A 24,500-nucleotide genomic window follows, 5' to 3' on the forward strand; every position below is an offset into this window, starting at 1 on the left:
CTAAACTAGGGCCTAGAAGGGTTAAATCGTGGTTACTTTTTGGAGCAAGCTTCTCTTTCCTCTTTTCAAGCTTCTTGCTGAAAACTGCCATGGAGCTCTCTTATCATTTCTCTCTAACATGGCCATATCTCTTCAAGCCACCTATTGAAGATGATTCTTGATACCTTGGGCAGCCTATTGACCACCTATTTTCTTGATCTTCATCAAGTTTCTCATCATGTGATGTAAGAGAAGGTGTTTGGCAGTTTGCACGAATATTTTTTTCTAGCATACTTTTGTCCTAGAAATCATCATTGTTCTCCAACAGTAAGCCCCTCCTTCATTTGTTGGATCATTGACATCCTTGAGATGAAATAGCCAGAAAATTCTTTGCAGCCCCATATCATGGATTATGAAAGGTGAAACAATAAACCTCAACCAAGAATTCCACAATTGGAATGTTGCCTCCACATGATCAGATTTGATCAATACAATGAACCGATTGAAAACTAAGATACTTAAACTACATTGAAGGCTGACTGAATTGTAGATGCAACATGTGAGGCAACTGTTTGAGATGCAAAGGCTTGAATCTATTTCTTGGCATATTTTTTCACTTTATGAAGCCAATGAGATTTGCAATACTCAATGCCAAGCATACTCCAACCACCAAAATATAATAAATGTTGAGCCTTATGATTGTGATAATTCCAAGAGCTACCCACATTGCAGCATTGAGGTAAAGTGTTCACCAAAATAGTCAGGAATCCTTTTTGTTCACCCTTGTCAATTCATGCTAATCTAGTGATTCAAAGTGCCAAACACACTTGCCTTGATCATTCACTTCATTCCACCATTGTAAGCCAACAAGAATGTGCCCATTGACATTCTTGACTACCCAAAAGTCTAAGGCCGCAAATAAGACGGTGATGACAAAACGGATTGCAAAATAGTTGAAGAAAAGGGAAGACATGATGTAAAAGACAATGGCCAAACCCTTAAAGAGCACGTGGAAAAAGCAAGTGATGGGGTTCATATACTTCTCCCCTTCTATTGTTTCAGTGTTTCTTGCCTTGGAGTTTCTCTGTAGTAACACGCGAATAACATTGCCATCTTTTCTTTTCCTTGCAACTCTTAGCCCACACAACATATCTTCTCAGATAGCTTGCAGATTGCTTCTAGGAAGTGCTGTAGATTTGATGGCTTGAGTAGAGATGAGAGTGAGAGAGGTAAAGTTTGGGAAGTATGCCCACTAGCTACCTAGCTCAGCCATGGCTCTGATACCATGTTGAGAAATACGGATCTAGAGCTAGATCGGCTACGGTGGATGCAAGTCAAACACACAATACATTGCCAAAATGAGGAATTGTAACTCACGTGAATTAGGTTCCAAGATAGATTAGCTTGGACTCATATACACAGTCTTGAGTGACTCAAACTAAGAGTACCATTATATTGAAATGAGTGTCAAGTACATGCCTTTACAGCTTTTTGGATAGTACCACTTTTCCTCTTTGTCTTATGGGATTTAGGACCTCTCTTTCTACAGCATACATCTTTGTCTCTCTCATACAAAACCTTTTATGGGAAACCTCTTTTAGGCATACATCTAGCCTCTACAGGCATACTTGCAAGAATCATTTGCTATTCTCAACACTCTCTTCCTTGAGGTCTGCGATGATGTCCTCTGATGGTCTACCATGGTGGTCCATTCGGATTTCGAGATCGTATTTACTCAGTATTTGTTGGGTTTTAGCTAGGAAATCTCCCAAGTCAAGCTCGTCGCTTTCGTGAATTGCATTGGTTGCTACCATGTATGTGGCCTCTTGCTCCACCAAGTTGTTACTGTGGTTAGTTAGTTCGGGCAGTGTTGCACCTCCAATGGAGTCAATCCTTCTATGCGTTGTCGGAGGGGTTTTAGTCGAAAGGTTGTATCCATTGGGGATCAAAGATATAAGGAAGTAGAGAATAGGAGATAGAAGAGAAGAGGTACACATGATAAAGACAAAGCACAATGAATCAAAGCGCTATGTATTGATAGAACCTGAAATTCCTTGTCCGACGCTACTCAAAAGCAATCTTCAAGCATTAGATCTCTTGGAGCTCCCTTGTAGACAAAAAATGTGCATCAAATAATAGCTTCTTCTTTGCTACTCAGACCACAAATATCTTTGCATGCCACCCTATTCTAGAAGTTTCCATAGCTTTTTAGGATATTTACAAAAAAAAATCTGAAATATAAAAAATAGGCTAAAATTGTCCAAAAATCTAGTATTTTTGGACCATCCATACTATGGATATTGACATTAATAACTAATATGGCATTGATACTCTAGATAAATAAGAAAGCCGGAGGATGATGCATTCCATGTTTTTTCACACTGTGTCCGCGTAGTGGCACGACATCGACCCCCTCTAAACCTGCATATGCTCTGGTATATGCCACCGATGCACTACTTGGGTCAAACACCCATAGTGCCAACTTGTCACTTATAGAAGGCATTCCCTTGGATCATAGATCAAATACTCAGCATTTGCACAACTCTTGAGCCACATCTAGTATCCCTCTAGGGTCATAAGGTCTTGGGTGCATATCATACACTAAAGGCAATTGAATCTCCATATACATGCTATCAATGCATCCATCAACAAATACATAGCAACATCCTTGCTCTTTCAAAGCCAAGTGTATAGAAATTTTCTTATATTAACAATTATGTATCACGTCAACCATGAACTGAGCCTCACTTGCATCCAATACATTCTCATCATCACCAAGAATAGTGAAGCAGTCCATATCTTGAAGCATCTTAGAATTTCCTATCAAGGCCTCTGACAAAGCATTTGAAACATTTTCTAGCTGTGGAGCATTATATTTAACATCCTCTAAAGGAATATCCTTGAGCTCATGAACTGTCTCATAAACGATTATTGTATCCTACAAATCATGTGCATCCAACACTTCATCAATCTCCCTTTGAGTTCCTACATTAAGTAAAACATAATCTTCGTAAACCTCTTTGATGCATTAAGAAAATCTATACATGCAATGGCTCTCTTCCACTACAGGATCTTCCAAGGCATCCATGGTTGTCTCAATATTAGACTACAACTTATATCCTTGTTGTTTTCCCTCTTGCTTGCTATCTTGTTTTTGATCCTGTTCAACCTCTTTCATAATATAGTCGGGAGGTGACTGATTTGCAACTTTAGGAGGATCCACACTTCTTCTTATCACTCTCTTATATATCCTTGCATTATCTTCATCTCTCTTCTGTTTCTCTTCCATAAGTACATCCGTGTTTTGTCCTTGTGCTAAATATGCATGCACTATATATGCATCTACCAGTGATTCCCAGCTAGTTATGTCACGAATGTTTTGCCTTGCATGAGACATTTCATTATCAGTACTTTCCTCTTTTGAACTGCATGCAAAGCATGTGTCCATATTGTAGCCTTTGGATCACTTGGCCTATCATTATATCCAAATGGTAGACCAAAAGTAGAAGCATGTACACTTATATAAGCATTTCAAATAGTTAAGTCTTCCAACAACATTTTCATACATACCTTTCCAAAATTCAAAGTAAGAGGCAATCCTGTTTCTTGTGCATGGATCTTGCCATCTTTCCAAAAGATGAGATGTCATGCCAAGGCCTCCTTATAAATAGCACAATCCTTCCTTTTATGCTACAAACTATCACACCACACACATCTTTTTCTTGGTTTAGGAGCTGTTGCATGTCCCCTTTCCTCTTGTCCTTTCTCATCCAATTTTGTGATCTTCAACAACTAAAGATCCCATATGCCTTTGACCAATTCATCTAATACATCTTTCTCCCTAACATTGGGAACAACAGGTGCAGCCATACGATTAGCCACAGAAGTGAATGGCTTACTGGATACATCAATTATATTGTTCGTAACAATGGGCAATCTAGATATATGCAATCTTTCTCTTCTTCTATGCATTTTCACCAGTGTAGTAATAGCTTTCTTAACATACCTCCACTCTATTTTAAGTCCTATAGAAACAATTCAATTTTCTAACTTGCAAGAGCTTGATGTTCTACAAGATCTAATTGCTCAAATCGACTTTCAAATTCTCTTAATAATTATGTAGCCATGAGACTCGTATTGGGTTGTAGAACCCACTCTTAGAAAGTCTTGTGCGTAATCAAACTCGTGTCTTCAATGTAAAATTCTTCCCTGAGTGTCTTCTTGAAAGCTATCTAGTTAGCATCTTGCATGTATAATTTAGTAACTCAGGCTTTCAATTCATGTACAGTGACCCGTACATAATACTGGCTCCATGCAAGTTAAGCTACCCTAAAGAACTCCATCTTTTGAGTATAGGTATGTAAATATGCGGATACATTTTTGCCATTAAACAACTTCGTCTCACGCTCTATTGCTAGTAGATCATTGATCACAACAGTTTTTGTTTGAGCAAAAGCTTGCATAACCTGTTGTTGTTGTTGTATTTGCATAAGCATGTTCATATTCTGCACTAACTGCTACAAAACATCACTAGAAATTGTGCTTGAAGGTTCTCCCATCTTGTCTCTCCTTTTGAAAACCTTTCACATCGGATTCACCAATGTCAGAGGGATTTTAGTTGAAAGGTCATATCCACCAATGATCAGAGATAGAAGGAAGTAGAGAATATGAGATAGAAGACAAGAAAAATAATAGACAAGAGGTACACAAGATAAAGACAAAGCTCAAGGAATCAAAGCATTATGTATGGATAGAACCTAAAATTCCTTGTTTGGCACTACTCAAAAGCAATCTCCAAGAATTAGATTGCATGGAGCTCTCTTGTAGACAAAAAATGTGCATCGAACAGTACCTTCTTCCTTGTTGCTCAAAGTGTGAATTTGATGGTTTTGTCTGCTCCGAAAGGGGGATAAAACATCAGGACACTTGGTTAGGATTCTTCCAGATCACTTCGTTTTCTTCTCCTAGTTCAGAGTGCTGTTTTTTGCTTGTTAACTGTGATCGTGACATGCGTAATTTCTCAATTATTCTTTTTGCATGAAATCTCCAAAACTGGTGGAGAAAGAAACTTGCTTTTTGTATGCCACCCTATTCTAGAAGTCTCCATAGTTTTTTAGAATATTTACAAGAAATAATATCAAAAATATCAAAAATAGGCTAAACTTGTCCAAAAATTTAGTATTTTTGAACCATCCACACTATGGATACTGACATTAATGACTAATATGGCAATTGCTCTCTAGATCAATAAGAAAGTGGATGATGACACATTTCATGTTTTTCCACACTATGTTCATGTAGTGATACGACAGCATTTGGCTCTCTGTGCAGGTCTCTCTCTTGGTCTTGGAGATCAGGATTCTTGATTGCCTGTCTAGGTCTAAGGGTTGTCTCCTATTGGTGGGTTTGTGCTGCTTATTATTTCTAGGTGTGTTCCTTTCTTTCTTACAAATAACCCTCAACTTATATACACTTCGAGTGTGCATGGTGTTCTTTTCGTGCACTATGCAAAATCGAGCTTTGAATTTCTTTTTAAGGTGCATTTGAAGTGCCAAAAACAGTGTGGGGTGCAAATGCAGGATGACAGATGTAGCTCTCTCACCCCTCCCTTGCATGTTCTCGACAAGTATGCTTCCAGGCTCAGTTGCTAGCCACTCTCAGGGGTCTCTAGTGTTGGGGGTAAAGGCACCTCTGCCTAGCCGCCCGTGTATTACTACACTGACAGTCACCGCCACTGCACATTGCAGGTGGTGGGCACCCGTCACACCGTCACTTTATTCTTTATTCTTTTAGTGACAGTTTGAATAAAGGAAGGCCCGGTCACACATTGTGACTGTTGGAATTCCCATTTCTAGTCTCTCCCTTTTTTGCTTTTGCTCTCCCGCCATAGCTATCGAGTCCAACCTTCGATACGTCACTCCCTTTCAACTGGTATCAGAGCTTTGCTTTTCGACTCTTGAGCTTGGTTCATGGCATTCTCAGCATCCCATCAACTCCCTACTTGCATTGGGTCTCCTTTCCGGCAGCCATATTCGACTCCTTCGAGCTCCCGTCACTCCCCGGCTTCTCGAGCACCTTCCCGGCATTGTTGGGCACCTTCAGGGCATTACATCAGAGGTATTTGATCATTTTCTTTAGGGTCTACTTCAGTTCTTAGGTCTCACAGGCTATAAACAAGATTGGGGCAGCCACCATTGAAGCTTTCTTGCTTCATATCCCACTTGCCATTGAACAAGACTTGCTGGAGCTTTTTTGAGGCCTTCCTTGGCTTTAATCGGACCCCTTCGAAGCTTGGCCACCATTTTTTGCAGCCCCAGGACTAGTATTTACAGTTGGCGGAATCACACAGCCCTCCCATATGTGTCTTCAGCATTGACAGTCACAACAGTAGCTCTTCCCCTCCATTGGCACTTGGAAAGGCTCCATTTCGGGCATATGAACATGCTTTGATGCTTGGTTTTGATGGTTGATGTGTTGGCACATCATTTGGACTGATTTAACACTATTTTGAGATTGTCATAATAGTCCACAAGCAGTTTATGACAGTGCTACACTGACATTTGATGCTACAGCTTGTTTGGCATTGTCATTTGATGCTCGGTTGGTCCCGTTTGATGCCCGGATGTTAGGGGAATGTATGCCTATTGTTTGGCAACCATTTGGAGCTGATTTTGGTGCTGAAATTATCAGTTTTGAACAGTAAATCACCACTGTACACAGTTGGGCTGAAGTCATTTTATTCATGTATACTTATGCCTATGCTTTTTGGGCTATGTTTTGGGCATATATGGTGATGTATTGACACTTGGGGACATAGAGCTTGGTTTTGATTCGGGATCATTGGTTGAGCTTGAGCTCACTTTGCAAAGCATTTGGATGCTCTGTTTTGGATGTACTTATGGCATGTATGTTGCTTATGTCTGATCAGTCTTGACATGCTTAGCCTATGCCATTACTACATGCTAGTTACATTGTTTGGAGCCTATTGCTACTGGAGCTCAGCCTTGGCTTGACCTTGGATTCTCGGAGCTTACTTGATCTATTTATTGGATTGCTAGAGTTGTATCTTGGGATGCACTTGATGTCTTACATGCTTATGGATACTACATACGGATGCTCTACCGCCTACATGTTCGGGATGTACTACTGATGTATTGTCTTGGACTTATGTCATTGGCACTGTGTCTTGCCTTGGCTTGAGCTCTTGAGCTCGTACATATGGCTTTTGTGCCAGTGGGAGTATTCTTGAATGCTTATTGGACATTGAGCAGGTGGTACTTTTATGCATTGAGCCGTTACATGCTATTGAGCAGTTACAGACACTTGAGACTTTGGGACTTCTTACCTTTTGGGATGATACAACATATGTCTTGGTTCACTGTATGCTTATGAGCTAAGTCTCAGTTTTGGATCCATATCTTTGTGAACTAACATCTACTTGTGTCAAGTTCTTGTAGTGGCAGGAATACTTTGCCCTGTTGCCTGGGGGGTGTACCTACTCACTGGCAAATGTTTGTATGACATACTTGGGTGTTGGATTCATGCTTATCAACCGTCATATGCTTATGCTATGCCCGCATGATGCTGGCTTTGGTCTTGGCAGTATCTGATTGCCTCGGGATTCGATTTTGGCACTATTAGCTCTCTTTTACTGAAATTTGAAATTTATTACAGCAAGCATATATGTATGGACTGACATGGATTTTTCATGCTAAAATACTCTGAAATGATGTACTTTCACTAGTACTTGGTGGGCAGCAGCTTTGGTTCCACTTTCTTTGCCATTTTTTCTCGATTTTGGTGATTTTTTGGTCATTTTCTGCAATAAATAGCAAGCAAATTTGAACTGTATACAGTCTTCCAGCTTGCATTATGGCGAGTTCATCCACTAATCATGCTATTTTCAACATCACTAAGCTTGATGGTACGAATTACTCTTATTGGAAGAGCCAGATTTGGCAGGTATTGGTGTAAAAATCGCAGATCAAACCTTTGAGGTTAAGCAGGTAGCCGCTTGCAACTATGCCAGATGAGGAATGGCTTGAGCTTGATGAGTTATGCAAGTCCACTATTGTATTGTATCTCACAGAACAGGTTCACTATAATGTCTTTGAGGAAGAATAGAGTGCATCGTAGTTGTGGGAAAATATAAAAAATCTCTATGACAAGAAAAGTCCAGCGAGTTAGATGTATTGGCTGAAGCAGCTTATGGATCTGCGCATGAAGGAGAATGTGACTATGTCTGCTCACTTGAGCTAGTTCCATGCTATACTCAAGAACTTGACTTTGCAGGACATCACTTTTGCAGAGGATGTCACTCCTCTTTTCTTGCTTGGTACTCTTAATGAGTCATGGGATGTATTCCGCACTGCATTATGTGCCTCTACTACTACCTTGAAACTATCTGATATTGAGAGTGCTCTTCTGCAGTAAGAGATTAACCGTAAGAATTTGGATGCCTCTCGTGTGTCTCATGCTATGACAGTTAGAGGCAGGAATGATGGATATGGAAAGCATGGCAGTAGTAGTGGCCGTGGACGGGATTCTTAGAAATGGTTCAAGTCTCGTGGGAAGTCACGTAGCAAATCCCGTGGCCGGAATGCAAATATTACTTGTCACCATTGTGGGAAAAAGGGCCATATTAGGCCACAATGCCATGAATTGCGCAATGAAAGGCGCAAATATAAGGGGAAAGACAAAGTGCAAGATAAGTCTTCTGATCGCAGCATAGTACCTGCAAAGTCCAGTGTTAAAATTAAAGAGATCAATGTTATGCAGCCTGAGAATATTGATGATGATGATTATATCCTAGCAGCTTCTTCCAGTGCTTCGTAGATGACAGAGATGCACTCTATGTATACACAGTGTTGGCTCTTGGGATCAGGTGCGTCCTTTCATGTGACACCTTGCCGAGAGTGGTTTTATTCATACCGTACTGTTTTGGGTTCTGTGTGCTTGGGTGATGATAGCTCTCTTGATATTGTGGGCATTGGTGATGTTAGGCTGCAATTTCCTTTTGGCAACAGTTTTGTTATGCAAGATGTACGTCATGTACCTGCTTTGACACGCAGTCTCATGTCAGCTGGATAGCTTGATGATGCAGGATATCATGTATGTTTTGGAGACTCTACATGGAAGATCACTCGTGTGGCAGACTTGTGATTGCGAGAGGTGCCAAGGCTGGCAGTCACCCCTTGATTGTATCAGCTTCTTCCCTTGATCATGTTTTGTCTGTGGGTTCTATCCCACATGTATCTCTTTGGCATGCTTGTTTGGGCCATATGTCTTTGAAGGGAATGAAAATGCTTTTTGGTTTGCAGTACTTATCGCCCCTTGATTATGCATGTTTTGATTCATGTGAGCATTGTCTTTATGGCAGGCAGACTAGATCTACTCATAAGAAGTTTGGTAGGCCACGCATGAGTGAGCCCTTGGCATTGGTATATTCGGATGTGGTGGGCCCATGCCTTGTCAGTCTATGGGTGGTGCAAAGTATTTTTTTACGTTCATAGATGATTTTTCACGGAAAGTTTGGGCTTATCCCATTAAGCTAAAATCCGATGTCATGGCTGTGTTTCAGAGATGGCTTGCATTGGTTGAGAACCAGTCTGGGTATAGGCTAAAATGCCTAAGAACAGATAATGGGGGTGAGTATGTCTCACGTACTTTTGAGCAGTTATGTGATGAGAGGGGTATTATGCGTCAGTTGACCGCCCCCTACACCCACCCCCTAGAATGGTTTGGCTGAGCAAATGAATAGAACCATCCAGGAGCGTGTACGCAATATGCTTAGCCATGCATGCCTACCACAGAGCTTTTGGGTTGAGGCAGTTAGTACAGCTGTGCACATCATAAACAGATCACCCTCTAGTAGTTTGGATTTCCAGGTTGTAGAGGAGGTATGGACTAGAAAACCTCCCTCTTATGCACATCTCCGTGTCTTTGGATGTGAGGCATTTTGCCATGTGCCCATGAACAAGAGAAGTAAGCTAGATCCCAAGAGTGTCAAATGCATTTTCCTCGGTTATGGGGATGCAGGTGAGATGGTGTTGAGATATCGAGCTCCACTCGTGATACGCCAGGGTGACCGTTGTGTATTTATGTCACCGACTTGTCAGTTGCAGACGCGGTTGGTACACCGCCCATGAATAATAGCTACATGATAGCTATCCTTATCTACTCTAGTTCGTGGCTCAGTTAGTATGCCACCTTAGTTAGTTGAGTTTGGTTTGAGACCCATATATAGGGTTCTTCTATTTCTTTGTACTTGAGTTCTTTTGGCTTACACAACTAAGAAGAGGAAAACTGTTTTCAGCCTCCACCCTTGTGTGTCTTCCCCCATTGTGCAAGCAAGAAAGCTTCAAGCGAGACTCCTTCCTTCTCTCCCACAATCTTGACATGGTATCAGAGCCTTGTTCGTGGTAAGGAGCTCAAGAAAGCAAGCCAAGCTCGCGGTGTTCTGGTAAGAGGAGCAGTGTTGCTTTCATTTTCTGTTTCGGGAGCAGATCTCTGCAGGTAGCACAGCCGGAAAGTGCAGGAGTGCATTGTCTCAGGTTGAGACGCCCTTCGCGGTGAAGCAAAAGGGCAGTATATGCTGCGGGAGAGAGCTTTAGCCCTTGGCGACCTTGTTTTTTTTATTTGAGGCCATTTCGGGGCCTGTTTTGGAGGCGAAAGTTTTCTGCACGCACTCAGGAAAAGGCCCAGTTTTATGCTGTGCAGCCACTGTTCTACAGGTCGGTGAATAGTTACTGTAAAAATTGCATTGTATGCTTGTGCGCAGAGACATTGGGATTTACAGAATCATCCCTGTTGCCTGTTGATGCAAAATCGTCACTAGGAAGTGACTGTGTGGTCAAATACCACTTTCGCCAGTTTTGTAGATTTTCCCTTGTGAGGGTGAAGCTGTGGTTTTTGCAGTGACAGAATTTTTTGCAGTCTTCTGTAATGGCATCTGATTCTCTTTCACAGATTGTCACTGAAAAGCTTGACAAGAACAACTTCCAAGCATGGAAGTTTAGAATGACGAATTTCCTTATGGGAAAAGGATATTGGGAATTTGTTGCAGGAAATGAAGAAGAACCAGTTCTTCCTGATGTTCCCAATCAACAGCAAATGCAGGCATTTAAAGCATGGCATGAGAGAGCCAGGAAAGTTATGTATTGGCTGTCTATCAGCATTTCAGACTCTATGATTGTGCATATTCAGGATGCAAGTACGCCAAAGGAGGCATGGGATACTTTGTCAAAAATGTATAGCACAAATACGCAAGCCAGGAAAATGCAGCTCAAGCAAGAGTTGCACAATGTGCAAAGAGAAAATATGAGCATCAACGACTACCACATGAAGGTGAAGAAGATTGCAGATGCACTTGCTTCCATTGGGTCACCAGTGGAAGATGATGATTTAGTTTCTGTGACCTTGAATGGTCTAGGAAAGGATTATGCACAGTTTCGGACATCCATTTCAGTTCGTGAAAGATTTCCTGATTTTGAGGAGTTGATTGCTCTTCTAATTTCTGAGGAACAGAGAAATGGTGGTGCATCTTCTTCAGGAGGAACTTCAAAAGAAGCTGTCTTCTACTCAAATGCTGGAAGAGGTAGAGGCAGAGGTAGAGGAGGCCGATTTGCAGGCCGTGGCAGAAATCAGAATATGCAGCAAACTCAAGAAAACCAGTCCTATGGAGGAGGACGTGGTAACTCTAGAGGCAGGGGGAGCCAAAGAGGTCGTGGTGGATGGCAAAGAGGCCAAAATGCAAACAGTAATGTTGAATGCTACTATTGTGGTAAAATGGGTCATATGGCTAAAGACTGCTATAAAAAGCAGAATGACATCATGAATGGAAAACTGCAACAAGGAAATTATGCATCCTCTAGTAGACATGGTGATGACAGAAATGAGCATCTGTTTATGGTGCAGCACATGAACAATTTTGTGACAAGTGCAGAAGAAAGCAACGATGTATGGTATGTTGACTCAGGTGCATCAAACCACATGATAGGTCATGTAGAATGGATGGAGGATGCAAGGAAAATGAAAAAACCAGGATTTGTGGAGACTGGTGATGATACTGCACATCCTACTGTGCAGATTGGAAAAATTCCCTTATCTATGCAGGATGGGAAAAAGAAATATTGGTCATGTTAATGTACAGCGACTTAAATCAATGCAGGCCCAAAATAAACGCATTGGTCATGTTAATGTACAGCGACTTAAATCAATGCAGGCCCAAAATATTGTTGCAGGATTGCCCAAATTCAAGGTTGCAGAAATGCATAAGGTATGTGAAGCCTGTCAGTTTGGAAAACAGGCAAGGAAACCATTTCCTAGACATGTTCAAGAGAGGGAGAAGCCATTGGAATTAATCCACTCTGATGTGTGGACTACTAAAGCTGCATCTCTTGGAGGCTGTCATTATTTTGTCACTTTTATTGATGACTATAGCAGAAAAGTTTGGGTGTATTTTATGAAAAAGAAAAGTGAAGTTTTTGGGCATTTCAAAACCCTTAAGGCTATGGCTGAAAAAGAAACAGGTCTGCAAATAAAATGCCTAAGGTCAGATGGAGGGGGAGAGTACCTCTCAAATGAGTTTGCAAAGTTCTTGCAGGAGCATGGCATAAAGCAGCAATATTCATGCAGTTATACCCCACAACAAAATAGAATTGCAGAAAGGAAAAACAGGCATATTGGAGAGGTATCTCGTGCCATGCTCAATGAAAAAGACTTGCCAGATTTTTATTGGGTTGAAGCAGTTGCTACAGCAGTCTACATAATGAACAGGACTCCCACTACAGCAATACATGGAATGACTCCAGAGGAGAGGTATACTGGTAGGAAACCAGATATTTCTCATTTGAAAATTTTTGGTTGAATTGCCTATGTACATGTGCCAGATGAGTTGAGATCCAAGTTGGATCCAAAAGCTGAGAAGTGCATCTTTATTAGTTACTCTCTGCAGCAAAAAGGGTATAGATGCTATAACCCTTCTACTCGTAAGTTTACAGTGAGCAGAGATGTTGTTTTTGATGAGATGAGTAGCTGGTATAAACCAATAAATGTGATTGATGATGTAGATGCACAAAATGGTAATGCTGCACAAAATTCACAGCAGTAGTCACAAAATATTAGTGGACCTGGAGCGTCCTCTAGCAGTGGTTCACATTCTTCACCATGGACAGGCAGATTGAGATCAGGAGAATCTTCTCAAAGTAATGCAGATAGTGGTATGCAGGTATCACGAAAAGGAAAAGAAAAGGTTGATCAGTCCATGTTTGATGTGAATGCAGGTCACTCTTATGTGGATGGTGAATCCAGTGGCTCAGAACAGAGCATTGATGATGAGTTGGGTATTCCTTCTATTGTTACACCTGGAGTAAGGAAGACCAGGGATGTTTTGAGAGCACCTGGGAGTGAACCTACTTTGCGCAGGTCTACGAGAGCTAGGTATCCTGTGGATAGGCTGAAATATGATGGATTTACAGCCATTCACTATGCATATATGGTCAAAGTGATACAGGAACCAGAACCCACATCTTTTGAGCAAGCCATGGGAAAAGAAAAATGGGAGAAAGCCATGGATGAAGAAATGGATGCCTTGGAAGCAAATGCTACATGGGAGTTAGTACCTTTATCTAAAGGTAAGAATGCAATTGGCTGTAAGTGGGTTTATAAGGTGAAGCACAATGCAGATGGTTCTGTGAACAGATACAAGGCAAGATTAGTAGTCAAGGGGTATGCACAAACATATGGCATTGACTATGAATAAACATTCAGCCCAGTTGCAAGGATGGCAACTGTAAGAGCAGCCATTGCTATGGCTGCATCAAAGGGATGGTCTTTACATCAGATGGATGTAAAGAATGCCTTCTTGCATGGTGATTTGCAAGAAGAGGTCTATATGGAGCAGCCACCAGGTTATGTGCATGCTGTTTATCCTGAGTTTGTTTGCAGGTTGAAGAAAGCCTTGTATGGCTTGAAGCAAGCACCTAGAGCATGGTCTGACAAGATAGGACAGTATCTTGTCACTATTGGCTTTGTGATTTCCAAGGCAGATTTCTCACTTTATGTGAGAAAAACAGAGAAAGGTATTATGCTACTTGTCATTTATGTTAATGATTTGATTATGACAGGTGACAGTGATGAAGATATCCTTCATGTGAAAATGCTATTGAAGCAGAAGTTTGAGATGAAGGATTTGGGAGAGCTGCGTTATTTCTTGGGCATTGAGGTGATTAGATCACCAAGTGGGATACAGCTCTTACAGAGGCAGTATGGATTGGACATGCTGTCCAAATATGGGATGACAGGCTGTAAGCCTATTTCAGTTCCTTTGAAGCAAAATGTGAAGCTGAGCACAGATGCATGTGAGCTTCTAGAAGACCCTACTATGTACAGACGCATAGTAGGAAGTTTGATTTATATGACTATTACCAGGCCAGATTTGAGCTATGCTGTTGGATTGGTAAGTCAGTTTATGCAGGCTCCAAGGAAACCACATTTGGATGCGGCTAGACGCATACTCAGGTATGTGAAGTACACATTGCAGTATGGACTATTTTATGAGATTGGGGTTCAGATACAGTTGCATGGATACACTGATGCTGATTGGGCTGGTAGTATTTCTGATAGACGATCTACCAGTGGATATGTGTTCTCTTTTGGGAGTGCTGCAGTCACTTGGAGCAGCAAGAAACAGCCTACAGTTGCCTTGTTGAGCACAGAGGCTGAGTACAGGGGTGCAGCAATGGCTGCATGTGAGGTAGCTTGGTTGCATAAGCTACTTTATGATATGCATCAGTCTACAGATGGGCCAGTTGTCATTTATTGTGACAACATGAGTAGTATACACTTGGCAAATAACCCAGTCTATCATGCTAGAACAAAGCAGATTGAGGTGTATTATCACTATGTGCGAGAGAGGGTTTTACTAGGTCTTATTGATCTAGTTTATGTCAGCACAGAGGATCAGGTAGCTGACATATTCACGAAGGCATTGGGCGCAGAGAAGCTGCGCAAGTTCAGAGACCTGCTTGGTGTGCAGGAATTGGGATTGAGCTCGAGGGGGAGTGTTGAGATATCGAGCTCCACTCGTGATACGCCAGGGTGACCGTTGTGTATTTATGTCACCGACTTGTCAGTTGCAGACGCGGTTGGTACACCGCCCATGAATAATAGCTACATGATAGCTATCCTTATCTACTCTAGTTCGTGGCTTAGTTAGTATGCCACCTTAGTTAGTTGAGTTTGGTTTGAGACCCATATATAGGGTTCTTCTATTTCTTTGTACTTGAGTTCTTTTGGCTTACACAACTAAGAAGAGGAAAACTGTTTTCAGCCTCCACCCTTGTGTGTCTTCCCCCATTGTGCAAGCAAGAAAGCTTCAAGCGAGACTCCTTCCTTCTCTCCCACAATCTTGACAGATGGGTTACCGTCTCTGGGATCCGCAGGCATGGAAAGTCATCTCAGTCATGATGTAGTCTTCCATGAAGACAAAATGCATAGGCAGCCTGAGAGAGTTGTTGAGATCCGCAATGTTATATTTCAGGAGGAGCTGAGAGCTCCTGCACAGCCAGTTTGATAGCCTACAACTGCAGCAGATGCTCATGGTCAGGGTGTTGGACAGGTAGCTGGGCAGGCAGCAGAGCCTACCGTGAGATGGTCTACTAGAGACAGACGTCCACCTGATAGATTTCAACCCTCTATGCATTATGTCTTGGTTACAGATGCATGAGAGCCTTTCACCTATTATGAGGCTATGTGCAAAGGTGACAGTCACTCTTGGGAGAGAGCTATGCAGTTTGAGATAGACTCCCTGCATAAGAATGACACTTGGGATTTGGTTTCCTTGCCTACGGGCAAGAAGGATTTTCCATGCAAGTGGGTGTACAAGCTAAAAAGTACCCCTAGGCACCCCAAGCCGGCATGCAAGGCTAGATTGGTAGCAAAGTGTTTTAAGCAGGAGCATGGTGTGGACTTTGATGAGGTCTTTTCTCTTGTGGTTAAGTTGACCACCCTGTGCTTAGTCTTGGCTTTGGTTGCTCAGCTTGACTTGGATTTATACCAGATGGATGTCAAGACGGCTTTCTTACATGGGGACTTGCATGATGAGATTTATATGGAGTAGCCTAAGGGCTTTGCAGAACTTGGCAGGCATCACCTAGTGTGAAAATTGAAGAAAAGTCTTTACGGCTTCAAACAGGCACCTAGGGAGTGGTATCATAAGTTTGATGCCTTTATGCAATCACAGGGCTACAGTCAGAGTGCTATGGATCCATGTCTTTACACGAAGAAAGCCCATGATGGTTCTTTATTGATTTTGGTACTCTATGTGGATGATATGCTGATAGCAGCGAAAGCTCATGATGAGCTAGATGCTCTTAAGGCTCAGCTCAAGAAGAGCTTTGAGATGAAAGATCTGGGACAGGCCGCTCACATACTTGGTATGCGCATTAGATGCAATAGGCATCAGGGACTCCTCTACTTGTCACAAAGGGAGTACATTCATAAAGTCCTTGAGCACTTCCGCATGCAGGACGTAAAGCCTATTGGCTATCCATTGCCTTCTTATGTGAAGCTATCACAGGGTGATTGTTCGCAGATAGATGAGCAGAGGGCCGAGATGGCCAAGATTCCCTATGCATCCACAGTGGGAAGTCTTATGTATGCCATGATAGCCACTCATCCATATATTGCATTTGCAGTTGGTGTTGTGGCACGCTATATGGCTACACCTGGCAAGAAGCATTGGGATGCCGTGAAGGGTATCATGAGGTACCTAAAGGGCATTGCAGATATGTGCATATGCTATGGCAGCCAGGATACAAGAGTCCTGGGGTACACTGACTTTGATTATGCAGGACATTCAGATAATAGGAAGTCCACTTCCGGCTATGTATTCATCTATGCTGGAGGTGCTATTTCTTGGATGTCTAGGGTGCAGAAATGCACAGCCCTTTCTACTACAGAGATCGAGTATGTTGTAGCCCCACTGAGGCTTGCAAGGAGGCCATTTGTTTGGGTCATTTAGTTGCTGACCTTGCTATTGATGCTATCCCTACATTGCATTCGGATTCTATGAGTGCTATTCAGTTAGCCAAGAATCCGGTCTTCCATGTGAAGACGAAACACATTGAGGTGAGGTATCACTTCATACGTGGGGTCATTGAGGATAAGTCTGTTGATCTTGTCAAGATCTCCACTGACCAAAATCCTGTAGATCTGCTCACGAAAAGACTCTCTACAGAGCGCTTTGCCTTCCTCAGGAGGTTGATGGGCGTAGGATGAGATGACATCTTTCCTTATCCTGTTGTACATGTATACATGTTGTACTGTCTTCTTTCTTTTTCTTTTCACTCCTATTGGGGCAGATTTGCCTTTAAGTGGGAGGTTGTTGGGGGTAAAGGCACCTCTGCCTAGCCGCCCATGTATTACTACATTGACAGTCACCGCCACTGCACATTGTAGGTGGCGGGTGCCTGTCATCGTCACTTTATTCTTTCAATGATAGTTTGAATAAAGGAAGGCCTGGTCACACATTGTGACTGTTGGAGTTCCCATTTCTAGTCTCTTCCTTTCTTGCTCTTGCTCTCTTGCCATAGCTCTTGAGTCCAACCTTCGATCCATTGCTCCCTTTCATTTAGGGTCTTTCTTGCATCTTTCACCTCAGTCAAATCTTAATCAGGGTCTATGGGTCAATTTGTGGCTCTAAGCAGGTTGGATAGCTAGCGACTCAGCTAGCATTGCTTCTAGGTATCTAGGTCTTACTACGCACAGTCAAGAGACTCCACAAGCCGTTCGATGTGTCTAGAAGACTACCTGAAGATTTTCCTACTACAGAAGGTGCTTTGGTTTTCCCGGGATGCACTAGATCGGTCAATTTCACCATCAACCTTTGGTTTGATTTGATAGGGTCCAATTCTTAATGTCCGATTCCTAGGTTTGGATGTTTGAGAGGGGTGGTTCTTTGATTTTCGTTTGTCTAATTCTGATGTGACCGATTTCCAAGCAATCTGATTTTGGGCATCCGATTTTCATGAGTCTGATTGTTTGAATGTTCGAATGTCCAATTATTCGAATCGGATAAGCCATGTTTGTGGATGAAAATGAGCGATCGGGGATATGATGCTGTGTGGAGTCAAGTGAGGTAACACATGCAAATATCATTTTTTAATCTTTCTAACACTTGCTTGTAGAGAAGGAGTCGGGTTGATAAATCAAAATCCCAAGTGGTATGTTGAGAGTGGAAAAAAACTGAATTTTCAACTGATTTTTATTGTTTTTGAGGTATGAATGATTGATTTTTTGATGGATTTAGAGTGATGTATGGTTGTTAATGGAAGTGTTTGAGAGTGTTTTGGACGATACTGATTATGTTTTGGAAGCTCATGATGATTTTTAGTAGAAATATGAATCTATGTGATGTTCTGATAGGTTCTGTTGAGGTTCTGATTGGTTCCGTATACCTTCTGTATAGCTTTTGTTTTGTTCTGATTTTCTTTTGTATGAAGCATGAATTGATGATTGATGAATATTGAAATCTTTTGAAAGCTTATTGAATAGTTTTTGATAGTTTGGTGGTTTTAGTATGAATTATGAGGATTTGATGTTCTCTGATGACCTTCTGTAACCCTCTGTAAACCTTTTATAGAGCCTCTGTCTCTGCTATGTATCTATTCTATATCTGCTCTATTCCTGTTCTGTAGATCTTTTGTAAGTGTTTTATAGAATGTATGTGTGACTTTGGGAAAGTTTTCTAACTTTTGGAAAGGATGAATCTAAGTTCAAAGGAGCTAAAACAAATAGAAGAAGCAGCTGCTGAAGATTGAAGAGAAGACTGGAGTGATAGTGATAGTAGTGAGCTTTGAAGAGACACTGAAGTGGCTTTGGTGCCTCTTCACATCAGACATACCTCTTGGGAGGTTCATCCATGACCTAAGAAGGATTATTGAGAGTCATTATTAGAGTATTGTAGTGAGGAGATGATGTATTATTGAGTGAGAGAGAGAGAGAGAGAGAGAGAGAGAGAGAGAGAGAGAGAGAGAGAGAGAGAGAGAGAGAGAGAGAGAGAGAGAGAGAGAGAGAGAGAGAGAGAGAGAGCCAAAGATAAGTCAATTCTATCAAAACAGTGTAACTGCACATGGGAGATCAAGAGAGAAAACTATGAAGACATTGAAGATGAATACTATGTGATTGATTTCCATTCAAAAATGGTGTATTCTTTTATGTTCCTTGTTCTATTGAAGGATTCTATGAAGATGTTGAAGATTATGGTTGATTCTATCAAATTTGTGGGAGATATCTACTATGATGTTGCGTGAAGATTTGTTGTTTTCTTTGTTTTAGTCATCAAAAAAATGAAATAAAAGCTTGTTGATGTTACAAGATAGATTTTATTGCAGTAGAATCCCCTTTCCTTGGTGTTCCTCTTGGGGCTCCATGTTTTTGGTGCGCAGCAGGCGAAACTTGCCACCAACAAGCATCAGAAGAGGCTGAAAATGAAGGAAATGGCATTGCCAAGAAAATGACAATTCAATGGATGTTTGCAAAGTTTCTTTTTCCATTGAAGAGTTGGAGATTCTCATTATCAAAGCCACTTTCCACAAGAAGTTCATCCCACAATGGTGACAACATATTACCATCATGATGCATGCTCTATGCGGTGGAATGTTTCCTCTTCCAGTTGAAGCAGCATAAACTTGCATCTTGGTGAAAATTGTTTGGAAATAAATTGAAGAGCAGAAACAGAGAGAATGAACATCCATGGAAGATTTGGTATTCATTGAGAAGTTTTTAGACATTATCAAGTGGGAGATTGTGAAGGAGCTTTAGGAGTCGTGGTCTGTGGAGGTTCACGAAAAGACAAGAAGGAAAAGAGTTGGAATTTGCTCATGGATGCTCAATAGCAAGATACGTGGGATGCTTGGTGCATTGACAATCTTCTGTTTGTCCAATTAGCAACCCACTGGAAGTTGGTAGACATAGTGTTTTTCACAACATACATTGTTGAAACCCTCAAAAGTTGGCATTATTATAGTGGCACAACAACGATCCTAAGAAGAATGAGTTTTGATACTTTCAAAATAGAATATCTCTCTCTCTGTAGTGGTTTGAAAGCCGAATTCAGAGATGTTGAAAAGGAGGAAGTAGAAAAGATTTTGGCTAGAGAATCCCCTAGAGACTGAAGCCCTCTCTGATACTATCCTGTTGAGTACAGACCAACTGGTTGGAGCCAACCCCTTGATGAATGACAGAATCAAGAGACAAGTGTTAGAACGAGTCCAGAGGTATGTGAGAAGAAAGAAGGCAAAAATCAAGGCTGAGAATGAGCTCACAGTAGAATCTTCCTTTGATGCCCTAAAAGCACTCTTTACAGAAGTTCCCATGGCAACTCAAGGTCCCCTTCCTAGTTAGATTCTTCCTAGAAATATTGATGATAGGCCAGCAAATGTAGTCCCATTGCCAGTTTTTAAGGGAGAGTACAATGAAGACCCTGATCTTCATGTAGTAGAATTCATGGTCGCATGTGTGGCTAACAATGTGAGAACCCTTGAGCATTGGTTAGAAATATTCCCCGCCACTTTTAAGTGCACGACGTTTCAGTGGTATAAAAGACAAGCAACAGAAACTTTTTCACATGGGACGACCTAAAGTTGGCCTTCCTCACTAAGTTCAGGCATGAAGGTTTTGAAGAGTGGATGTGATAGGAGTTCATGAACCTAAGTCAATCCTCCAGAGAAAGAGTAGAAGCTTATGTCTTGCAAATGGAATCCATCCTAAAGAGATGGACTAACTATCATTTGGATGAAGGCATTCAAAAAGGAGTGTTTCTCAGAGGCCTACAACTGGAAGTTCACAAGTTCGTGGAATTGAGAAGACCAGTCAATCTACAAGCTACAGTGGAAGGTGCAAGATTATATGACGAAGTTGAAGCAAGGCTGTCAATGACTCCAAGAAGAGGAGTATTACCTCCTCCCATGCCAGGAATGGTATACCCACCAAATGCAGTTCCAAGTACAGTTCCCTATCCCTATCCCCAGATGCAAACAATGCCGCAGTATAATGCACCTAATCCACTGTGGTCACCACATACGACAGTGCCTCAAATGATGGTTCCAACCACAACAACAGTGGCCTCAAATAGTTCCTCCAATGGCGACTCAACAACAGTGGAACCCTACCAACTGGAATCAACAATCCCAAGTCTCAACAGGAGTTCTGAATCAGAACCAGAACAGAGGACCTTCTGGATCAACCCAACCAGTGTATGCAGTAATTACAGAAGCTTTCCAAAACCCTACTACAAGTACTTCAGGAGGTGAAAATCTGAAGGACTACTTATCCAACTCAGTTGCAAGTATCAAGAAAGAGCTTATGGATGTGATCACAGAGTAGCTACAGACGTTGAAGGTGAATACCACCAATATATCTATCCCTACGGGAGCTGGAAGAGATGTAATGCACTCTAATACATGGTGTGGAAAGTGTCATCAAGCGGGACATTTAGCCTTTGAATGTACTCGAAAACCAACCATTCATGGAGCCTTTTATTCATACTGTTTGAGGAAGAACCATACATAGGATATTTGCTCTCTGAAAGAGATGCATGAATGAAGACAGAAGGATGAAAATGCAAGATTCAACTTGCTAGAGTCCAAAATGACAACACAGGATATTGGACCAAAGCCTAGAGAATTTGGTCCTAATTTTGGTCCAAGGAGGTTTCCCTCTCAAAGTTACAGAGAACGATAGTCTGGCGCTGGTCAGAGATCAGAGGTGGAATGTTACAGGTGTGGAGAAAAGGGTCATATCTCCCTGAATTGTCCAAACCTTAGATGATCGGTGGATTACAAGCCCTTATGCAGCCGATGCAAAGGAGAAGGCCACATTGCAAAGGACTATCCAAGTCTAGCCCCTGTAAAGGCCAATGGCATTGATAGCCAATAGAAGGCACAAGAGCTTGCCTTCAATTTGGTAGAGTTGCCGTTGTCATGTGGGCCAAGAAGAAGGGACCAGTTGTGCAAGAAGAGAATAACTCTCCTTCCAAGACTATGAAGTTCAATCTACCAACAGAGGGACAAAGCAGTACATAACAAAACAGTGCAGTACAGAGCACTGTAGTGCCATAGAGAGTTACAGAGACAGTCCCAGAAACAGGACTAGAGGTCCAGGAGATAGATGAGATAGAAGCACTTTGAGAAACAGAGGAAGTGCCGATATTGCCATTACTAGAAGAAAAAGGAAAGATGAAAATGGGTGTAGCCCCATTTCCCAGCAGGCTGGAGAAGCCCGTAGATCCTGTCAAAGAATATGACTTGGTAAAAGACCTAGACACCTTTAAACCAAATCTAACATTTCGGCAATGTTGATGCTATCTCCCAACTGCCGAAAGAAATTCAAAAGCATCTTAACAAGAAGACGTGGACTAAGGATTGGTCCTTCAATAGCGACCAAGACCAATAAGGCTCCGGAGCCTGTAAAGGAAGTAGATGTGGCTAATGCCTTCCTAGATCCTAGAACCCCAGAGATTAGTGTATGGATTGAAGGGTGTTTTATTTCAGATGCATTGATTGATGGAGGCTCATCAGTAAACATAATCACGGATGTGGCAATGAAAGACTTAGGGTTGCAAGGAATTCAACCTACACAGTGGCTTATCAGATTAGCAGACCAAAGCATAATTAAACCGTTGGGCATCCTCCCATACGTAAAAACAACCCTTGTAGGAAGAGATTATTGGCTGACATATTTGGTGGACAAACCAAATTCTTATGGGATCTCATACCCTCTGCTATTGGGAAGACCTTGGCTTTTTGAAGTGAGAGCTAGGATGGATTGGTTCAAAGGAACCCTAACCCTAGGTAGAGGACCCAACAAAGTGGTGTTGAAATTGTATGGATCGTAAAAAGGTAATGGATCCACATCCATTGAAGTCATAACTGACTCCTCTAGCGAGGTAACAGATAGTACATCAGGAGATGAAGAGGCTGTTAAGCAGATCTTTTCCAAAAAAACAGAGGCACAGCCCCTAACAGTGGGCACTGTAAGCCAACTACCAAGGGAAGCAAAGTCCTTGTCCATGGGAGAATACCTCCTGCCTCAACTGGAATTGACTTCTGAAATCACATCTGACAGTGAAATAGAAGCATGGATGTACTGTTCTCCCTGTTACATGGTAGTCATAGAGACATAACAAAGATAGAGCAGATATAGAGCATAGACAGAACCAGAGACAGTCAGAGAGACAGTGACTATAACAGAAGCAGAAGCAGACGTAGAGGCAGAAGATCTATTCTTCTCCTATAGAGCCTCTATAGAAGTAGAGATAGAGCCTCTAGAGGAAGAAGATGAAAATGATGAGGAAGAAAACGAGGCAGGATATGGAAGTACATATGAAGAATTTCTTCATAGCAGATGATCTTGTTGATGTCCCTACAGAGACCTCAGAGATTGAAGATCTCAGGGTGCTAGATGGAATGGCCATGGTTCCATTTGGGTTGATCAATGGACCATAAAGTATGCAAAATTTGTATAAGCAATGGATTACTTGGAATGCTTGGATGAGATATGGCGGATGGCCCTACAGTGTATGGAACCCACTCAAGCGCGACGCAAGACCTATCATGATAGTTTCATCAAGCATAAGGAGTTCAAAGAAGGTGATCTTGTCCTAGCCTATGATTCGAGATTTGGCAAGTTTCATAGCAAGCTTCAACAACGGTGGATGGGCTCGTACAAGGTACTTGCTGTCCTAACGGCTCTGTTCAGGTGCAGACCGTTGATGCCTTTGCTGATCCTTTCCTGATTAATGGGTATCGTCTGAAGAAGTACTTCCCTCCTTGGGGATCTTGACAATCACAATCGACCTATTCTCTCCCTTTTGGGCATCACACTGTCCTTCTCGTCATGCTTTTGATAGCCCTTATGATTCTCCTCATGAGGCGGTCTCGTTCTGCTAACCTGTGGGAGCTCTTCATGCTCTACCTCGAGACCTATGGACCACTTATTGCTCAAGTGTTTCGAATCGAGCAGCCTTGGCTACCTCTCACATAGCCGACGCGCAATGCCTACCTTATGGGTGTAGTGAGCTTACCTTGATGCTCAATCGAGTACCCTCCTCTCTCTTGCACACCGGTAGCTCCACGATCCTTGAGGCAAGCTCAAGCAACCTCAATCCCTCTCCCATGAGCTTCATCCTCCATAGCCACGCACGAGATAAGAGAAGAGAAGAGAGGAGGAGAAGATGAAGAGAGAAGATGGAGAGCTTCTTCTCCAAGATCCCTCACTCTCACACAATCACTCCCTCACTCCCTCACTCCCTCACACTCTCTCAATCCCTCTCTCAAGCACAAGCAAGAAGGCAAGAAACAAGAGGAGAAGAAGAAGAAGCTTTCTGCCACACACGAGAATGAGCTTCTCATTCACTTTTTAACTTTATATACATGCCCTAATTTCCATGGGCAGTCATCTCCCTTTTTTTGCATGGCCGGACATTAGCCTAGGCCCCTTTTCTCATTGTCCGTCTATCC

At 42.0% G+C, this 24,500-nt stretch overlaps 1 pseudogene; it reads right to left on the reverse strand.

The window, feature by feature from the left end:
• Positions 1-497: 497 nt before the first annotated feature.
• LOC148031025 (Golgi apparatus membrane protein-like protein ECHIDNA pseudogene) lies at positions 498-1,027 on the reverse strand (annotated as a pseudogene).
• Between the last annotated feature and the right edge of the window lie 23,473 nt (positions 1,028-24,500).

The sequence above is a fragment of the Lygodium microphyllum genome, chromosome 9 (genome assembly GCF_053477565.2).
Source record: "Lygodium microphyllum isolate KBCC chromosome 9, Lygodium_microphyllum_v1.1.10, whole genome shotgun sequence".
Taxonomy (NCBI): Eukaryota; Viridiplantae; Streptophyta; class Polypodiopsida; order Schizaeales; family Lygodiaceae; genus Lygodium; species Lygodium microphyllum.